Raw genomic sequence first — 22,046 nt, 5'->3', positions numbered from 1 at the left:
GCCCCCCGCCACCCCATAGGGAATAAGCAGTAGAAAATGGATGGATGGATGGGCTCTCTGAGCCAAAAAGCTTCCCGACCCCTGGCTTATGCCCAGGTGTACCTAATGGAGTGGCGCTGAGGGATTCAGCACCAAGGACAGCGACCGGCGAGTTTTCTCACGTCCCGCACGTTGCCCACGCGTAAGAGTCTCGCGCTCTCGGCAATCTAATTAGAGACCAATCTGGACACCACCTTTCATAATTAAAAAAAAAAAGAAGAAGGAGAAGAAGTCACGACCACATGGATAGGTTCTTGTCCACATCCACCCCTCCCTCCAGTTACCTCATCCGGTCCGGACCCACCCCCTTTTTCTTATTCCCCCCCTCTCTTTGCCGCCTGTGTTCTCTGCAGGACCTCCCCCTTTTTTTTCTCTCTCTCCTCCATCCTTCCTCCACCTCCTCCTCCATCCCACACCTTCTCTCCACCGCAAAGCCGCCGTGACAGCTCCACAAGCCACAGGAAGATAAAGCATCCACCCTCCGCTCACCAGTCACCGGAGCCAGGATTGTTGCTTAGGCGGGGGGAAAAAAAAAAATTATTGTTGTTAGTTGTTTGATTTTTTTTTTATGTGTGCGTGCGCGTGTGTTCAACCCGAGCATGAAAAGGATTGACAGGATTGCCAAATTATCCGCAATCCAGCACCGAGCACCGGATGCTCCAGCAGAAGTTGCTGGCCAGCACGCAAGTCACACGGCCGAGAGGAGGGGAGAGTTGGATTTGGGTGAGTGCGCGTCTTCCATTGCGCCATGTGGCGTCTTTTTTTTTGTGCAGCATTGCCACTACTTTTCATAGCACCATCCCAACCGTTGTTATGATGAATAATATGCAGTGAAATATGGAAAAAAGCATGCATGCCTATTTAGTGCATATGTGCTATAGGTAGGGAGCAATTCAAGTTCAGGTTTGCATTTATATTGTTATAAAAGTTACCCCCCTGACCCTCCTCCTCCTCCTCAACTTACCTTGATTGCTGTTCCACCGACTTACAGCAAGGGGAGCTCATGCTCTTTTACATCACAGGTGCCATGATTTGGCTAAAGGCAGCATGGCTGCTAATGATCCCGATATCAACTCTATGGAACTGTGGTACGTTTGAAATTGCTCCCCAGGCCCCCCCCCTTTTTTTTTTTTTTTTTTGCACTTTCCGACGCCAACACGTCCTGTGATATTGTCTGGCCTCCTCGCCCGCCGCCTTATTCACAATAACGCCTCACTCAGTCTGGTGGCCTTTTCAGTGGCAAAGACATTTTATATTTGTGTCACAGCTTAAGACTGTGTTTTTTCAAGCACTAGTTTCACCTATTTGGGTTGCAAATATTTTGTTGCGATCCGCTGCTCGGATCTGTACATATTAAATAAATTGTTCCATTTTAGTATCACCCTGTTGTTTAACGTGTTTATTTCCTGTTTAGTCTGTCACCATGGTAGCTCATTAGTTCACCTGCCCCTTGTTATCTACGCACACCTGTTTCTTCTAATCACCTCCCTTATTTAAACTAGCCCCTTTTCGTTATTCATTCTCGGATCCTAATTTGCCTATGTGCTACAGTGACGACTCTCATCTTTCTAGTGTATGTATTTTCTCGCTAACTCTCACGCTAAGCCACTTGTTTATTCCAGTTTTCATACTGATGATTTGTTTTCTCGTTTGTGCTCTCGTGCCAAGTTTGTTTCCTAGTGTTTTATCCTAGCTTTCACGCTAGCGTCTTTTGTTTGCTTTCTCTTTACACCAGTGTTTTTGTTCCTAGCCTTTTGTTATTTATTAAATAAATACCTTATATCTTACCTTTGCTGTGTTCTGCTTCGACGCATCTAAGGGAAAACAACACCGGCATTACCATGCCGAAGAATAGTCCTCACATATTTTTTGCAAACCAGTAATTATAGTCTGCAAATGATGTGTTGTTGTTGAGTGTCTATACTGTCCAGAACTCGGCAGACTAACCCTGTAATACTCTTCCATATCAGTAGGTGGCAGCCGGTAGCTAAAAGCTTTGTAGATGCTGGAAACAGCGGGAGGCAGGTTGAAGGTAAAAAGGTGTCTAATGCTTAAACCAAAAATAAACAAAAAGTGAGTGCCCTTGAAAAAAGCATTGAAGCTTAGAGAACAACACTAAAACTGAACTGGCTACAAATTAAACAAAAACAGATTGCTGGACGACAGCAAAGACTTACTGTGGAGCAAAGACGGCGTCCACAATGTACATCTGAACATGACAATCGACAATGTTCCCACAAAGAAGGATAATAACCACAGAAAAAGGTTTGACTGCTAAAACAAAGTAGATGTGGGAAATATCGCTCAAAGGAAGACATGAAACTACTACAGGAAAATACCAAAAAACAGGAAAAGCCACCAAAATAGGAGCGCAAGACAAAAACTAAAACACTACACGCAGGAAAACTGCAAAAAAGTCCAAATAAGTCAGGGTGTGATGTGACAGGTGGTGACAGTACACCAACTTTGAGACAAGAGCTATATTGAGGCATGCTTGGTAACGGTTTAAAGTCATATCCAACGATTGCGACAACGACTTTTTACTGTCAACTGAGTTTTGTTTTTTTAAGGAGTACTGATGGTGGTGTGCCTCCGCATTTTTTCAAAGCAAAAAATGTGCCTTGCCTCAAAAAAGGTTGAAAAACACTGCACTAGTGTACCGTGAGATATTGTTTGGTGTGCCGTGGGAGATTATCTAGTTTCACCTATTTGGGTTGCAAATATTTTTTGCAAACCAGTAATTATAGTCTGCAAATGATGTGTTGTTGTTGAGTGTCTGTACTGTCCAGAACTCGGCAGACTAACCGTATAATACTCTTCCATATCAGTAGGTTGCAGCCGGTAGCTAAAAGCTTTGTAGATGCTGGAAACAGCGGGAGGCAGGTTGCAGGTAAACAGGTGTCTAATGCTTAAACCAAAAATAAACAAAAGGTGAGTACCCCTAAGAAAAGGCATTGAAGCTTAGAGAACAACACTCAAACTGAACTGGCTACAAATTAAACAAAAACAGATTGCTGGACGACAGCAAAGACTTACTGAGGAGCAAAGACGGCGTCCACAATGTACATCCGAACATGACAATCAACAATGTCCCCACAAAGAAGGATAAAAACAACAGAAACATGTTTGACTGCTAAAACAAAGTAGATGCGGGAAATATCGCTCAAAGGAAGACATGAAACTACTACAGGAAAATACTAAAAAAAAGGAAAAGCCACCAAAATAGGAGCGCAAGACAAAAACTAAAACACTACACGCAGGAAAACAGCAAAAAAGTCCAAATAAGTCAGGGCGTGATGTGACAGGTGGTGACAGTACACCGACTTTGAGACAAGAGCTATATTGATGCATGCTTGGTTATAGCTTAAAGCAGGGTTCGGGAAACTTTGAGGCTGAGAGAGCCATACAAGCCAAATATTTTAAAAAGTATTTCCGTGAGAGTCATATATTATTTTTTTTAAGACTGACTACAACTAAATGCGTGCATTTTTAAGTAAGACCAACATTTTTAGAGTGTAATAAGTCTCTTATTCTTTTTAACAACATTGTTATTCTGAAACTAACCAACAGTAAATAAAATCATTCTTACCATTAATGCAACTTCTTGAACAGGTGCGGTAGAAACCAGATGGATGGATTAAAATGCATGAGAATGTTTTATATTTTGGAGTTATTTTTGACACTGTGATTACCAGTGGAATTATTCATTACTTACTGTGTCAAGCAATGTCAGCTAAGATTTATCTGAGAGCCAAAGGCAGTCATCAAAAGAGCCACATCTGGCTCTAGAGCCTCAGGTTCCCTACCCCTGGTTTAAACCAAAAATAAACAAAAGGCATTGAAGCTTAAGGATGGCTACGCAAAACGAAACTAATACTGAACTGGCTGCAAAGTTAACAAAAACAGAATGCTGGACGACAGCAAAGACTTACAGCGTGTGAAGCAGGACGGACAGTCAAAACGTTACATCGTGTGACAGACGAATAACGCAAACAGGAGCGCAACGACAAGTACCAAAACACCGCACACAGGAAAACGCCAAAACAAGAAGCTCACGGCAGTGTATGAGACAGGGTTACGTAAACACCAAAAAAACTCAATATAAGTCACGGCGTGTTGTGACAGGTGGTGACAGTACACCTACTTTGAGACAAAAGCTATAGTGATGGTTATGGTTTGAGTTCAAATCTAACAATTGCGAGAACAACATTTTACTGCCAATATCAGCTGCTGAGTTTCATTGTTTAATGTTTTCTGCTGGTGGTGTGCCTCAAAATTTTCAATGAAAAAAATGTGAATTGGCTCTGAAAAGATTAAAAAACACTGCAGTAGTGTACCGTGAGATACTGTCTGGTCTGCCGGGGGAGATTATGTATTTTCATCGGATTGGGTTCAAAATATTTTTTTTGCAAACCAGTAATTATGATACGCAAATGTGCCATTTTTGAGTGTCTGTGCTGTCTCGAGCTTGGCAGAGTAACCGTGTAATACTCTTCCATATCAGTAGGTGGCAGCAGGTAGCTAATTGCTTTGTAGATGTCGGGGAACATGGTTTGTTGTGATTACAACATGCAGATGACAACGGGGGGCAGGGTGGAGGTAAAAAGGTATCAAATGCTTGAATCAAAAACAAACAAAAGCCAAGTGCCGCTAAGAAAAGGCATTGAAGCTTAGGGATGGCTACGCAAAACAAAACTAAAACTGAACTTCCTGTAAAGTAAACAAAAAAACAGAATGCTGGACGACAGCAAAAACTTACAGTGTGTGGAGAAGACGCCGTCCACAAAGTACATTCGTACATGACATGACAATAAACACCAAAACAGGAGCGCAAGACAGAAACTACAACACTACATACAGGAAAACACAAAAAAAAACTACAAATAAGTCACAGCGTGTTGTGACAGGTGGTGACAGTACACTTACTTTGAGACAAGAGCTATACTGATGCATGCTTGGTTATGGTTTGAATTCATACCCAACAATATCAAAAACGACTTTTTACTGTCAATATCAGCTGCTGAGTTTCATTGTTTAATTTTTCGGCTGGTGGTGTGCCTCAAAATGTTTCAATGAAAAAAATGGGAATTGGTTCAGAAAAGGTTAAAAAACACTGCACTAGTGTACGGTGAGATATTGTCTGGTGTTACGGGGGAGATTATGCATTTTTACCTAATTGGGTTGAAATATTTTTTGCAATCCAGTAATTATAATGCGCACATGTGCCGTTGTTGAGTGTTTGTACTGTCTAGAGTTTGGCAGTGTAACTGTGTAATACTCTTCCATATCAGTAGGTGGCAGCAGGTAGCTAATTGCTTTGTAGATGTCGGGTAACATGGTTTGTCGTGATTACAACATGCAGACGACAGCGGGAGGCAGGGTGGAGGTAAAATGGTATTAAATCCTTCAACCAAAAATAAACAAAAGCTAAGTGATGTCAAGAAAATGCTTTGAAGCTTAGGGATGGCTATGTAAAACAAAGCTAAAACTGAAGTGGCTGCAATATAAACAAAAACAGAATGCCGGACGACAGCAAAGACTTACAGCGTGTGGAGCAGCAGACGGCGTCCACAAAGTACATCCATTCATGACATGACAATCAACAACAAAATAAGAGCGCAAGACAAGAATTCAAATAAAACACACAGGAAAACACAAAATAAGTCAGGGTGTGATGTGACAGGTGGTGACAGTACACCTACTTTGAGACAAGAGCTATAGTGATGCATGCTTGGTTATGGTTTGAATTCATATCCAACAAGCTCTGCTTCTTCCTACTCCTTTTCGGACGTGCTGTAATGAAATAACTGGAATTGTGTGATGCATTAGTGTTGTATGCTTGTTCGAAATAAACCGAACCTGAACAATTGCGAGAACGACTTTTTACTGTGAATATCGGCTGCTGAGTTTCATTTTTTTTAATGTTTTCTGCCGGTGGTGTGCCTCCAGGTTTTTTTCAATGAAAAAAAATGTGCCTTGGCTCAGAAAAGGTTGAAAAACACTGGCTTAGATGGCCCCCCCGTGGTCCATCCATCCAAAAGAAAGAATGAAATAACTTTCCGCACTTCGACAGTCTTTGATGAATTTGCATGGAGTGAATAAATATTATAAATGCTTGCAATGATGGCAAATGTGCCGGAGTCTGCAGCGAAGTGGTCACATAATGGCATGCGACAAGAACCGTGTTTCTTTGTGAAACGCTGCTGAGTCATTAGCCTCCAAGCCGTCTCACCTACATTAGTTAAGTAAGCCCCAAATTATTCATCGCTTGGCCTAATTTCAACTTTTTTTTTGCACGCTGACTTTTGACAGGAACGTCAGTAGAAAGTAAGACATTGTGCACATTAAAAAAATATATAACCCAATTTATGAGTTGTGAGTGTCGGGTTAAATTTTGGAGTTGTTGTTATGAAGAGCATTCCATTTTTCGGGTTATTATTTTACCTGAATTTCTGGGTTTTGAAAACCATTGACAATGTTTTTGATGAGTAACACATTTTTGGGTAAAAGGCTTTTTTTTTTTAAAGGTACTTTTTTCTTGAAGGAAATTTTATTAAGGATTAATCTCATTAACATTATTCACAATCACACATATTATGTACATAAACATTTTTTTGATAACCCAATTTATGAGTTGCGAGTGTTGGGTTAAATTTTGTAGTCATTTTTATGAAGAGCAATTCACTTTTTGGGTTAAAAGGGTATTATTTTAACTCAATTTCTGGGTTTTCAAAAATATTAACTATTTTTGGGTTGTTTTTCGATGAGTAGCACATTTTGGGTAAAAAGCTTTTTGTTTCTTTAAAGGTCCTTTTTTTTAAGGGAATTTTATTAAGGATTAATCTCATTAACGTTATACACAATCACACATTATGTACATTAACATTTTTTTAATAACCCAATTTATAAGTTGCGAGTGTTGGGTTAATTTTTGTCGTTATTTTCATGAAGAGCTATACATTTTTTGGGTTGGAAGGGTATTTTAACTCAAGTTCTTTGTTTTCAAAACTATGAACCAAAAAAAGCCTTTTACCCAAAAGCTTTTTTTTTTTAAAGTATTTTTTTCTTGAAGGGGAATTTTTATTAAGGATTAATCTCATTAACAATATTCACAATCACACATCTTAAGTACATAAACATTTTTGTGTTTATTCTAAATTTAGAAATGAAGGTTATCGCAAGCAGAACACGTTTTATTTCAACGTTTTTCCCCTAAAATACCCATTTAGGATAGAACGTTTGTTATATCCAATTATTCTAAAGACTAAAAACAATTTTACCTACTGTAAAAAAAAAGTGTCTCTAACATTGTTAGCAAGTTAGCAAACAATAGAAGAGATGCTAATTTTACAATAATGTTGATCAGTAGTAGCTAATTAAGTCCCAATCCACTGTGCTATTCTTAAAAATGCCCATTTGAGTCGAAAATGCTAATCATATTAAGCTCATGACGCAGTACGTTCAATGATGCGGACACGTTTGTTCCTGAATACTTTCTAATAGACGTCTGCCTTGAAGACTGTTTGTGTAAGCAATAATTATTTGACACTTACATTGACACGTGCGGTTTTAGACCGCAAAATTGTTCAATTAGAGACACCTATTATGCATGCCTGTGCTACTGTGTGCTTAGCTGTTGTGTAGCTGCTATCTGCTATTACCCTATATCAGGGGTCGGCAACCTTTACCACTCAAAGAGCCATTTTGACCCATTTCCCAAGAAGACAATGGGAGCCGCAACCATTCTATAATATAGCCTGGAAAAGTCATGGATGCATGGGATTCTGGGTAATTGTCATGTTGCGTTTTTGTTGTGTTACTGTAAGGATGTTCTCCCGAAATGTGTTTGTCGTTCTTGTTTGGTGTGGGTTCACAGTGTGGCGCATATTAATAGGAGTGTTAAAGTTGTTTATATCACAACCTTCAGTGTAACCTGTATCACCCAGTATGCCTTGCAATCTCGTACGTGTGACGATAGAAGCAGCAAAATGCATGCGTCCGGCCGGCACGCAGATAGCATGTCGTAAAGGCGGGCGCGATGACATGTTGTAGAGGACGTTATAAGTAAAGCCATCATGGCACGCCCTCAATATTGTAGTCCGAGTGAAAATCTGAGAATGTTGACCTAGGGAGAGGCGCCAAAATCCAGATTCCCCCCGTAACAATCGGGGGGGTCGGCAATTATGCAGCTGAGCCACATCAGAGTGGCCAAAGAGCCGCATGCGGCTTCGGAGCCGCGGGTTGCCGACCCCTGGCTTATATCTTCCCGAGTGTACCTAAATGACTTCGGTAAAACACAAGAAACGATTAAACTTGCCTGCTTAATGGAGGATGTTTGGGTGTTATTTGGCTGTCCAGCTGCAGGACGGCTTCTATCGGGGATTTTAAATGCAAGCCGATATCGTACGATACGTGCTACTTTATTTATTTTTTTTGCTGATATCGAATACTGATATCAGAACACGCCTAGTTTCTGACTAAAAGGAAGAAAAAAATCTGGAGTTTGTTGTGTTGCACTATCCGGTTGCTTTATATCAGGGGTGTCAAACTCAAATACAGAGTGGGCCAAAATTTAAAACTAAACAAAGCCGCGGGCCGAGGTTGAACAAATTAACCTTTTAATAGGGACCCAAACAAGTTTTTCATTGAATATTGAAGAAGCAAGGCTTATATAACTTTATAGTGACATGCAAAATTGAGTTTCAAATAATAATAACAATAATAATTAAAAAATATCAATGGCATCCATCCATCCATTTTCTACCGCTTATTCCCTTTCGGGGTCGCGGGGGGCGCTGGCGCCTATCTCAGCTACAATCGGGCGGAAGGCGGGGTACACCCTGGACAAGTCGCCACCTCATCCCAGGGCCAACACAGAAAGACAGACAACATTCACACTCACATTCACACACTAGGGCCAATTTAGTGTTGCCAATCAACCTATCCCCAGGTGCATGTCTTTGGAAGTGGGAGGAAGCCGGAGTACCCGGAGGGAACCCACGCATTCACGGGGAGGACATGCAAACTCCACACAGAAAGATCCTCAGCCTGGATTTGAACCCAGGACTGCAGGAACTTCGTATTGTGAGGCAGACGCACTAACCCCTCTGCCACCGTGAAGCCCAATATCAATGGCATATCAAATCAAATTTAAATAAAAATGGAATGCCTCTTTTGTATTTGCAGCCTTCTGAGGTAAATATCAACATTAACTTTTTCCAGACGCTTATACATTTAAAAATAAAATAACAATGAATAAATCAACTATTCAGGCCTTTTTACTGCTCAGTTAATGTCGGGGCTCAGGTGGGCGGGGTTGGGGGGGAGGGGTTTGTTGGTAGCGGTGAGGGGGTTGTATATTGTAGTGGTCCGGAAGAGTTAGTGCTGCAAGGGATTCTGGGTATTTGTTCTGTTGTGTTTATGTTGTGTTACGATGCAGATGTTCTCCCGAAATGTGTTGGTCATTCTTGTTTGGTGTGGGTTCACAGTGTGGCGTATATTTGTAACAGTGTTAAAGTTGTTTATATGGCCACCCTCAGTGTGACCTGTATGCTGTTGATCAAGTATGCCTTTCATTTACTTACATGTGTGTAGAAGCCACATATATTACATGACTGGGCCGGCACGCTGTTTGTGAGGAGGAGAAACAGACTTGACGACAGGTTGTAGGGGACGCTAAAGGCAGTGCCTTTAAGGCACACCACCAATATTGTTGTCCGGGTGGAATTCGGGAGAATGGTTGCATCGGGAGATTTTCGGGAGGGGCACTGAAATTTGAGAGTCTCCCGGGAAATCGGTGAATTTGGCCCGCAGGCTGGAATTTGACACCTATGCTTTATATGTACCAGACATCTCCTGACCCTGAATATAAAACGAAACCATTTTCTAGGGAAATGTATAGTTTAGTTTCTTTCTGTGTCATTTCCAACTATATTCAACAAAACCTTTTCACTTTAACTCAAACTTTGTCCAGACGAGCATTAGTTTGGTGTTGCCTATGCATGATATTGCTATACCACTCCTTATCAAGTCTCAGCCTGGCAGTTAATTGCATAGAAACACACCATTGAAGTAAAAAAGACATGCAGAGTTGGAGTCTTTAGGGAACCCAGGCAGGCGGAAAATTATCACAATAGAAGCTTTTTATAAATATACATTTTTGAAACTTCCCTTTTTCCCCAGCAGGAATCTGATCAGGTTATCCTCTTTCGGTGTGTCGCTTGAGCGGCGTTCATCTTGCCTTCAACTAGTCTGACTGAAAAAGCAGCATTTGCATTTCCAACAATTGCCTTAAAAATCCCAGATGAGCAACAAACTGGCTCGTCAAACATTGTTTAGCGCGATGCGTTGAAACTTTACCAGCCGTGATTTGGCCGCCTTTACCGGTAAGGACAACATTTGACCACAGATAGCATACATTTCCTTTGTTGTTATGTTTGAACTGACTATGCATTGCTGTGGGACTACTCCACTATATTGTTGTACACCCGTAAAAGTAGAACATGTCTGTATATCGGTAAAAAAAAAGTTTGGGAACGTTCCCTCAAATGTGCAATATTGCTCTATAAGTGACCAGAAGTATACCTTTTATAAGATCAAAAAGGGTGAAATAAAGCAGGGTTTTTCAACTACCATGCGATACAGTTCAGTGTGCCGTGGGAGATTATCTAATTTCTCCTATTTGGGTTAAGAATATTTTTTGCAAACCAGTATTTCTAGTCTGCAAATGTGTTGTTGTTGAGTGTCTGTGCTGTCTAGAGCTCGGCAGAGTAACCGTGTAATACTCTTACATATCAGTAGGTGGCAGCCGGTAGCTAATTATTTGTAGATGTTGGAAACAGAGGAAGGCAGCTTGCAGGTAAAAAGGTGTTTAATGCTTAAACCAAAAATAAACAAAATGTGAGTGTCCCTAAGTAAAGACATTGAAGCTTAGGGGCGGTTTAGCTCAGTTGATAGAGTGGCCGTGCCAGCAAATTGAGGATTGCAGGTTCAATTCCCGCTTCTGCCAACCTAGTCACTGCCGTTGTGTCCTTGGACAAGACACTTTACCCACCTGCTTCCAGTGCCACCCACACTGGTTTGATTGCAACTTAGATATTGGGTTTCACTATGTAAAGTGCTTTGAGTCACTGGAGAAAAAGCGCTATATAAATATAATTCACTTCACACTTATGCAGAATGAAAATAAAACTCAACTGGCTACAAAGGAAACAAAAACAGAACGCTGGACGACAGCAAAGACTTACTGAGGAAAAAAGACAATGTACATCCAAACATGACATGACAATCAACAATTTCCCCACAAAGAAGGATAAAAAACAACTGAAAAATGATTGATTGCTAAAACAAAGCAGATGTGGGGAATAGCGTGTAAGGAAGACATAAAACTGCTACAGAAAACACCAAAAAAAAGAGAAAAAGCCACCAAAATAGGAGCGCTAGACAAGAACTAAAACACTACACACCGGAAAACGGCATAAAACTCAAAATAAGTGACAGTACACCTACTTTGAGACAAGAGCTATAGTGATGCATGCTTGGTTAGGGTTTAAAGTCATATCCAACAATTGCGACAACGACTTTTTACCATCAACTTAGTTTCGTTTTTTAATGATTTCTGCTGGTGGTGTGCCTTCGGATTTTTTCAACGCCAAAAAATGTGCCTTGGCTCAAAAAAGGTCGAAAAACACTGATAGAAAGTACACATCTGTACCCTCAGGGTAGCCCATTACATAAAAGAGCACTGTGAATAATACACAACTTTCACAATGGGGTGACACGCAAAAAAGTATTAACCAAAAAAAAATCACTTATAAGTTAGAGTTAAAGCACCAATGATTGTCACACACACACTAGGTGTGGTGAAATTTGTCCTCTGCATTTGACCCATCCACTTTATCACCCCCTGGGAAGTGAGGGGAGCAGTGGGCAGCAGCAGTGCTGCGCCCGGGAATCATTTATGGTGATTTAACCCCCAATATTAAAATGTATGGATCTTTTTATTTTTTTCATTTTAAAGTGCGTAAATAATTTTCAAGGCTAAAAATAATCTCCTACCACATGGAATCCAAAAAAGGAAGACCCAATTGAATTTAAAAAAGGTTGTAATACGAGATTTTTTTTATTACATTTAAAACACTTTCTTGCTGTGTATATAACGTATTTTCTGGACCATATGGTGCACCGGATTACATGGCGCGCTTCCGTTGAGCGCGTCTATTCAGGTCTATTTTCATACACAAGGCGCATCAAAGGGGTCATATTATTTTTTTTTACATTTTAAAAAACTTCCTTGTGGTCGACATAACATGTAATGGTAGTTATTTGGTCAAACTTTGGAAATATTATGTTTTACAGATCATTTTCAAGTCGCTTTTTGACAGTCGCTTCAGGATGCCTCGTTTTGTGGGCAGTCTTATATACGTTTTTACCATGAATCGATTAACGTGGACCCCAACTTAAACAAGTTGAAAAACTTATTCTGGTGTTACCATTTAGTGGTCAATTGTACGGAATATGAAGTGAACTGTGCAATCTACTAATAAAAGTATCAATCAAACAATCAAAACATGGCTCACCTTCAACAGCGTCTTTTCTCCGTAATTTTTTGTAGCAGTGTAGCGTGCAAGGACGGGATTGAAAAAAGTATCAAAGGATGGAGCTAACTGTTTTAATGACATTCAGACTTTACTTCAATCAATAACTGAGCAGCATTTCCTCAGCTGTGGCTCAATAGTGCAATAACATTGCTGGGAATGTGTCCCGAGAAAAAAAAACTAATCCGAACTCTCAAATAACTAAAGTTCCTTGGGTGAATAACGTAAACTCACTATACCGGTATGTTTTAGCGCTTTCATGGCGAGTTTACTGCCAGATATAAGTAAGAACTTTACACTACTTTATATTAGAAATGGCAACAGCGGAGAATGAATGTCCCATAACAAGAAGATAGAGAAAAATAAGCTTATTGACTACGGCGTCGCACGGACTACCAAGGCGGTCTCGCGCAAATTTTCAGGACTTATGCAGATCCCAAATACACATCAGCAGGTACTAGACGATAAGACAAGCGAGTTTTACATAATGTAGCGAAACAAAACGCTGGTTAATATGTCTGCTCATGGGTGCCATGTGTTTAAGCACAAAGCGTCTGACTACGGTAGCCTTAATGCTTCGAAAATCCATCAAGCGGTGCGGCTTCATAGCGTAACAAAGTCGCACTAAAACATTTGGACATATTTTTGAGCGCTGTGTGTAATGTTCTATATTTTCAATGGAACATTTAACGTTTTGGGGCAGCACGGTGGAAGAGGGGTTAGTGCATACGAAGGTCCTGAGTAATCCTAGGTTCCATCCCGGGCTCTGGATTTTTCCGTGGGGAGTTTGCATGTTCTCCCCGTGACTGCGTGGGTTCCCTCAGGGTACACCGGCTTCCTCCCACCTCCAAAAACATGCACCTGGGGATAGGTTGACTGGCAACACTAAATTGGCCCTAGTGTGGGAATGTGAGTGTGAATGATGTCTGTCTATCTGTGTTGGCCCTGCGATGAGTGGCGACTTGTCCAGGGTGTACACCTCCTTCCGCCCAATTGCAGCTGAGATAGGCTCCAGCGACCCCCCGCAACCCCAAAAGGGACAAGCGGTAGGAACTAGATGAATGGCAATTAACGTTTTGGTGGTGTTTACTGCTGTCATATTGCAGTCTACACGTATTTCTTATGTGTGACTGCCATCTACTGGTCACACTTATCATTAAACCATTTATTTATGTAGTTTGCTCATTTTTCTAGACTGATTAACTAACATCATGTGGTTTATTTTTTACATATGTAACATCATCTACAAACATACCAAAAATTGCTATTGCGACATCCAGTGGACACATTTAGAACAGCTTTTTATTAAATTAAAACATTTCAGTTTCATTTTTATACTTTGCAAGCCGGATAAAACCTGTTCGCGGGCCTGATCCGACCCTCAAGCCTTACGTTTGACACCTCTGGCATAGATAATACCTATTATTTATTATTAATCCATCCATCCATTTTCTACCGCTTATTCCCTTTCGGGGTCGCGGGGGGCGCTGGCGCCTATCTCAGCTACAATCGGGCGGAAGGCAGGGTACACCCTGGACAAGTCGCCACTTCATCGCAGGGCCAACACAGATAGACAGACAACATTCACACTCACATTCACACACTAGGGCCAATTTAGTGTTGCCAATCAACCTATCCCCAGGTGCATGTCTTTGGAAGTGGGAGGAAGCCGGTTTAAAATAGTACATACTAATAGCAGTGTAATTATAGTTAAGGTTTCATTGGACAATGTTAAATTGCATTCGTATGATAGCAGAAATAGCCAATCAATGAAGATAAATGATAATACTTATTCAATTATAACAAAATAGAAAGCCTTTTCATCAAGATCGTTATCCTAATGAATTTTCTCGGACTAAACGGTTGCTATATCACCTGATATAGACCAGAGGAGTTTTTTAATTATAGATTTCTCCTGGATCTATGACCGCACATCTGGAGAAAGATGAAAAGATTATTTCCCTTTTGAATATGAATGTCTTTGAATGCTGATGATTCACAGAGAACCTACCCACGTGCCAATTAATTAGGTATGTAAAAATAATGCTTCGCCATGCATCCACCGAGCCATTAATCCTCTCCTTCATGAGCATTTAATCATTGCTGGTGAGGTGTGGAGTCATTGTTACTTTGGGGGCTGTAACTCGTTGAGTCCAATCCAGCCGATGATATACCACTTCATTCCGAAGATGAACATTCCTCCACAAACTACTCCAAAAATAAAAAATAAAAAAATCGAGCTCTTTGCACTCCCAAAGTGGGATTTAAGTATCTGCGTGTTCATATTGCACATAATCTCTCTGAACGGGAGAAAACACTTGGTTGAAATTGAAATGTTAGATTCCGAGAAGGAGAACCTACACTAGATTGCCAAAAGTGTTTGGCCACCCATCCAAATGATGAGAATCAGGTGATAATTTGACCCCTTTTAATGCGCCAAAACTTAAAGTGGTCCATTCAAGATATAGAACATTACTCACAATGCTTAAAAATATGTCAAAATGTTTTAGTACGACTTTGTTGAGCTATGAAGCCGCACTGCTGGATGGATTGTTGAAGCATTAAGGCTACCGTGGTCAGACGTTTTGTGCTTAAACACATGGCACCCATGAGGAGACATATTAACCAGTATTTTGTTTCGCTATATGTAAAACCAACTTGTATTATCTTCTGGTACCTGCTGATGTGCATTTGGGATCTGCATAAGTCCTGAAAATTTGTGTGAGTCCGCCTTGGTAGTCCGTGGCGACCCCGTAGTGTTTATCTTCTTGTTATGGGACATTCATCCTCCACTGTTGCCATTGCTAAAAAAAAAAAAGTAGTGTAAAGTTCTAACTTATATCTGGCAGTAAACTCGCCATGAAAGCGTTAAAACATACCGGTGTAGTGAGTTTACATTATTCACCCAAGGAACTTTAGTTATTAGAGAGTTCGGGTTGGGTGTTTTTTCACGGGACACATTCCCAGCATTTTTATTGCACTAGTGAGCCACGGCTGAGGAGATGCTGCTCAGTTACTGATTGAAGTAAAGTCTGAATGTCATTAAAACAGTTAGCTCCAACTTTTGACACCTTTTCCACTCCCGTCCTTGCACGCTACACTGCTACAACAAAAATGACGGAGAAAAGACACTGTTGAAGGTGAGCCACGTATATAAGACTGCCCACAAAACGAGGCATCCTAAAGCGACTGTCAAAAAGCGACTTGAAAATGATCTGTAAAACATAATATTTCCAAACTTTGACCAAAGAACTACCATTACATGTTATGTCGATCACAAGGAAGTTTTTTAAAATGTAGAAAAAAATAATATGACCCCTTGGATGCGACTTCTGTATGAAAATAGACCTGAATAGACGGCAGTGCGCCATCTAATCCGGTGCACCCTATGGTCCAGAAAATACGTTATATACACCACAGGAAAGTGTTTTAAATGTAAAAAAAACAAAAAAAATCTCATAATACAACCTTTAGCCCGGCCACAGGTGTGTAAAATCGAGCATTTAGGCATGGAGACTGTTTGTACAAACATTTGTGAAATAATGGGCCGCTCTCAGGGGCTTAATGATTTCCAGTGTGAAACTGTCACAGGATGCCACCTGTGCAACAAAACCAGTCGTGAAATGTCCTCGCTTCTGGAGGTTGCTAAGAGAACGGTACATTTCATACTGCATTTTGTGCAATTTGATGGAGGAGGAATTATGGTGGAATTGGGCTTGGTCACTTAGGGGACTTTGAACGCTCCAGTATACCAAAACATTTTGGACAATTCCATACTCCCAACCTAGTGGGAACAGTTTAGAGCAGGCCCCCTTTCTCTTTCAACATGACTGTGCACCAGTGCACAAGGCAAGGTCCATAAAGACATGGATGACAGAGTCTGGTGTGGATGGACTTGACTGGCCTGCACAGAGTCCTGACCTGAAGCCGATAGAAAACCTTTGGGATGAATTAGAACAGAGACTGAGAGTCAGACCTTCTCGACCAACATCAGTGTGTGACCTAACAAAGCTCTTTTGGAAAAATGGTGGAAAATTCCTATAAACACACTCCGTTACCTTGTGGACAGCTTTCCCAGAAGAGTTGAAGCTGTAATAGCTTCAAAAGGTGGACCGACGTCATATTGAATCATATGGGTTAGGAATGGGATGGCACTTCAAGTTCATATGTGAGTCAAGGCAGGTGGCCAAATATGTTTAGCAATATAGTGAATATGTTTTTTTATGATTATCCGTTGCACTTCGTGCACAGGTGAGCTGCACACGGGGGTACGTAAATGTGAATGAAAGCTGATTTATTGTCAGGTTAGAGAGACGCACGTGTTTGCGGGTGATGAGAGAGCGGCCCTAAGCGAGGGCATTGAAGAGGAACGTTTTTGTTCTTTGCTGTAAACGTGCAGGGTTTTCATTTTGTAAGCCAATTTGAGTCTTGCGGTGTATAATGTATGTTATGTCAGTCGTTTCACACGGAAGAGGCTATTAGGATTTGCTTTTGTTTATTATAGCGACCATTTCCAACAGATGCAATAATTCAGTAGACAAGATGTCGGACTGGTGCCTCTGCAGGGGACAGGGGCATTGAAGTGGAGGTATACCGGGGCCCCTGTATGTTTGTAGAGTTTTATTTAAATTATAAAAAACAACAACATAATGAACGTTAATATAAAAAAAAAACTGTGATGTTGTCACGTTGTGTAATTCGTAAAAAAAACAGAATATAATGATTTGAAATCTTTTCAACTTATATTCAATTGATTAGACTGCAAAGACAAAACATTTAATGTTACAACTGACAATTTTTTTTGTTTCAAATAATATTTAATTTAGAATTTAATAACAGCAGCACATTGAAAAAAAGTTGGCACAGGGGGAATTTTTACCACTGTATTACATGGCCTTTCCTTTTAACAACACTCTGTAAACGTTTGGGAACTGAGGAGACCAATTTTTGAAGCTTTTCAAGTAAAAGTATTTCCCATTCTTGCTTGATGTACAGTTTAAGTTGTTCAACAATCCGGGGTCTCCGTTGTCGTATTTTAGGCTTCATAATGCACCACACATTTTCAATGGGAGACAGGTCTGGACTACAGGCGGGCCGTTCTACTACCCGCACTCTTTTACTATGAAGCCACGTTGTTGTAACATGTGGCTTGGCATTGTTTTGCTGAAATAAGCAGGGGCGTCCATGATAACTTTGCTTGGATGGCAACATATGTTGCGCCAAAACCTGTATGTACCTTTCTGCATTAATGTCTTCACAGATGTGTAAGTTACCCATGCCTTGGGCACTAATACACCCCACTACCATCATAGATGCTGGCTTTTGAACTTTGCGCCAAGAATAATCCAGACACAACGTCTCAGGCCCAGCGAAGCTGGCGGTGTTTCTGGGTGTTGTTGATAAGTGGCTTTCGTTTTGCATATTAGAGTTTAACTTTCCCTTACAGATGTAGCGATCAACTGTAGTTACTGACTACACTTCACTCAACGCAGACGTCGTGACATCATCAAAGCTCACCTTTAAGGATTCACACATGTCAGCAACATTTTGAAATAACAACGAGGTGCTAAATAAAAAAAGGTATAAATGTGATCAATCTATTTGTGGCAGCACGGGAACGAGTTATGGCCATCCATCCATCGATTTTCTACCGCTTGTCCCGTTCGGGGTCGCAGGGGTACTGGAGCCTACCTCAGCTACTTTGGGAGGAAGGCGGAGTACACCCTAGACAAGTCGCCACCTCATCGCAGGGTATGTCCAGGTTTCATTTTTGAATACCGTTGGACATAACTGTGGTTCGTTCAAGGACCCTGGAATAAAGCTAAAAACAGAGGTGTAACAACGTTTTAAAGACGTGAATAATTAACCTCCGTAGATGCACTAGTTATAATATAATCATAATAATAATGATGTATTATGATTTATATTTTTCACTGACGATCATCATGTGTATCAGTTAAAGTATTCTTTAGGAAATAAAAAAAAACTAACTTTACAATCATATTTAAGTAAATAAATATGGGTAATATGATTTGTTAAAGTCATACTTTACATTTGAATTTGTTGGCAATATTGATTTATTTTTTTTTAAACAAAACCAAATCAAATAGGGGATTTGTATAGATATGTAAGTCTCATTTTTAAACATTTGAAAAACCTTTAGGTATATGCATGTGTAATGTAAAATAAAAGCTTTTAACTAAATCCATCCAATAACTTTTAATTTTTTAGTGCATCTGACCGTATGAAGCGTTTATGCAAACAGTGCGGCAACATTTGGGTTTCGGGCGGGATGGGTCAGCTTTCAGGAGTTCTGCGTAAAAGGGCCCATACCAGGGTTAACAAGAAAATAAAATAAAAATGCACTATATATATATAGTGTGCCGTGAGATACAGTCTGGTGTGCCGTCGGAAACAGCGGGGGCCAGCCTGCAGGTAAAAAGGTGTATAATGCTTAAACCAAAAATAAACCAAAGGTAAGTGCCTCTAAGAAAAGGCATCTAAGCTTAGGGAAGGCTATGCAGAACAAAACTAAAACTGAACTGGCTACAAAGTAAACAAAAACAGAATGCTGGACGACAGCAAAGACTTACTGTGGAACAAAGACGGCGTCCACAAAGTACATCCGAACATGACATGACAATCAAAAATATCCCCACAAAGAAAGATTAAAACTAACTGACATATTTTTGATTGCTAAAACAAAGGAAAATACCAAAACAAGAGAAAAAGCCACCAAAATAGGAGCGGAAGACAAGAACTAAAACACTACACACAGGAAAACGGCAACGAAGTCAAAATAAGTGACAGTACATCTCCTTTGAGACAAGAGCTATAGTTATACATGGTTGGTTATGGTTTTAAGTCATATCCAACAATTGCGACAACAAATTTTTATTGTCTACCGAGTCTCATTTTTAATGATTAATGTTGGTTTTGTGTCTCTGGATTTTTTCAATGGGAAAAAATGTGCATTGACTCAAAAAAGGTTGAAAAACACTGCTGTACAAGACGCTGGTGTTAGGAAATATACAAAAATAGGAATGTATAGCGAAGGTAGAATTTCGGCTCCCTGGTTCTCTTTCCTTTTTGGAAATGTGCTCCCTCAAAAAATAATTGAGTTGAATATCCCTGCTGTAGAGCGTTTCAGCAGTGCAGCGCATGTACTGCAGTGCACATTAAATAGCAGCATAAATTCTTCATTGACATTATACGCCTCCCAATAGGCGAGCCATAAGCACATCAGCATGTGAACTTTACGGCCAAAGCACCACATCCTGTCACAACCAACCTAAGGGGGAAACATTGATCGAATAGCAATTAATGCATAACTGTGGTCAATGGGTGCTACTTCCTGTCAGCTGTTGCTATGGTAGCGCTCGCCACACTCGCATCCCATCGCCTACTTTAATTTCAACGATATCCATGTAATCAGCACTCGGAGAATAGGTAATGGAGGCGGGGGTGTATGACGACCTGTCCTTTTCCTGCTCACTGATGTAACGTTTTATTATCCTGGATGTAAATAAAACAGTTGTGTTTATTCGGGCAAAAAGGGAAAAAAAATAAAAATCACCCGAGGGCTTAGAGCATCCCTGAATTTCAACTCGACTCGCCTGAGGGTGGGGAATTTTCATAAAATCAAATTTAATACTGATTATATTGATCCAATAGTGCCTACATGTTCTAGGCCAGGGGTCGGGAACCTTTTTGGCTGAGAGAGCCATGAAAGCCAAATATTTCAAAATGTATTGCCGTGAGAGCCATATCATATTTTTTAACACTGAATACAACTAAATGCGTGCATTTTTAAGTAAGACCAACATTTTAGAGTATAATAAGTCTCTTATTCTTTTTTAATAACATTGTTATTCTGAAGCTAACCAATAATAAATAAAATGTCATGTCTGTTGATCATGTTTTTGTTTGGCCATGTGCTGTTTGTCCTTTGGACTCTTTAAGTTCCTGTTTTTTTTCCACTCCCTTGTCTGGTTTCCTTGGTTACTCATTTTATCCACCTGTCTCTGGTGGACAAAATGCCCGCTCACCTGCTTACCGAGCACTAATCAGAGGCAGTATTTAAGCTCGTCTTTGCCAGTCAGTCGCCCTGTGCTGACTTGTTTCATGCCTTTCCATAGTTTCGTGCTTCATGCTATGCCAAGTAAGTTTTGTTTGATTTATGTTCTTAGACTGTTTATGCGTTAGCTTTTTTCTTTAGCCCAAGTTGTGACTCCGCTGTGAGCAATTTTTGTTTGTATATTTTTTTTGTTAAAATTAAATCATGTTTTTACCTAAATGCGATGTCCCGAGTAGTCTGTCTGCCTTCCTGGGAGAACGACCGCGCAGCAAGCTGCAACCCCCCCACCATTAATGCGACTTCTTGAACAGGTGCGGTAGAAAACGGATGGATGAATATAAATGCATGAGAATGTTTTATATTTTGCACGTTATTTTTAGCACTGTGATTACCAGCAAAATTATTCATAATTATCGCGTTAAGCAATGTCAGCTAAGATTTATCTGAGAGCCAGATTCAGTCATCAAAAGAGCCACATCTGGCTTTAGAGCCATAGGTTCCCTACCCCTGTTCTAGGCAGTTTGACATGTTATGTTCGGGTAACGATTTATGATTGCCGGTTTTTGAAATGAATGTATAGCTTGTTTGACATCAAAGGTGGAAAAAAGTGAACACGTTGGAAAAAAATTAATCCAAACGGAGCTCGTGTCTGAGTAAACACTGGACTAGCTCAGTTTTTTGATGGATATCAGCTAAAAAAATAAATGCAGTTTTGGATAAACCTGCCTGTGAATATTTGTATTCAGTGGTCGCTAGCCACCACTTCCATTTGCTACCGGGCTGTACAAACACGTAAAAAAATTTGTAAACTACGACATTTTCTATGACTTAATTTTTGTTCAAGCTTGTTCATAGATGGGAAGTCACCATTTGTTACATTTGTTACTGTCAAAGTTAGTTAGTGACGAACCCCAGGATGCAGAGATGGAGACAGGCATTGAATAAGAAAACATGATTTAATTAAAACTAAACAAGAACAAACAAAAGGGGTGCAACAAAAAGCGTGCATGAAGCGGATAACAAACAAAAGGAGCTTAGCATGGAAGCTAGCAAAAACAAAAGGCTTAGCATGGAGGCTAGCACAAACCAAACAGCACTCGGAGAATGTGTTGTACAAAGACAAAATAGGAAGCCGGGAACAAAAATCTGTAAGCTTCAAGCATCTAACGAATTATATCTTACCGCTACGCTGCAACGACACGACAGGAGCGACAATACAATACAGAAGCGACATGCAATACGTGACAATAATCCAGCACTGACTGGAGGAACAAAGCATGTAAAATAGGATCGGGCTGATTGACACCAGGTGTGACCAGGTGCCAATCAGCCGC

At 40.4% G+C, this 22,046-nt stretch overlaps 1 protein-coding gene across 2 annotated transcripts in view; it reads left to right on the top strand.

Moving 5' to 3' along the window:
- brinp1 (bone morphogenetic protein/retinoic acid inducible neural-specific 1) overlaps positions 1 to 22,046 on the top strand; it is a 521,352-nt gene that overhangs the window by 136,727 nt on the left and 362,579 nt on the right. The window contains exon 1 of one of the 2 annotated variants that reach the window (XM_061876411.1): positions 438 to 762. The exons of the other annotated variant lie outside the window; for it this stretch is intronic. The gene's annotated coding sequence lies outside the window, so the exon portion shown is untranslated. Of the gene's footprint in view, positions 1 to 437; positions 763 to 22,046 lie in introns of those variants that run through there. 2 annotated transcript variants of the gene reach the window in all.

Source organism: Nerophis ophidion, linkage group LG17 (genome assembly GCF_033978795.1).
Source record: "Nerophis ophidion isolate RoL-2023_Sa linkage group LG17, RoL_Noph_v1.0, whole genome shotgun sequence".
Classification (NCBI taxonomy): domain Eukaryota; kingdom Metazoa; phylum Chordata; class Actinopteri; order Syngnathiformes; family Syngnathidae; genus Nerophis; species Nerophis ophidion.
This window is presented reverse-complemented; position numbering and strand designations above follow the sequence as displayed.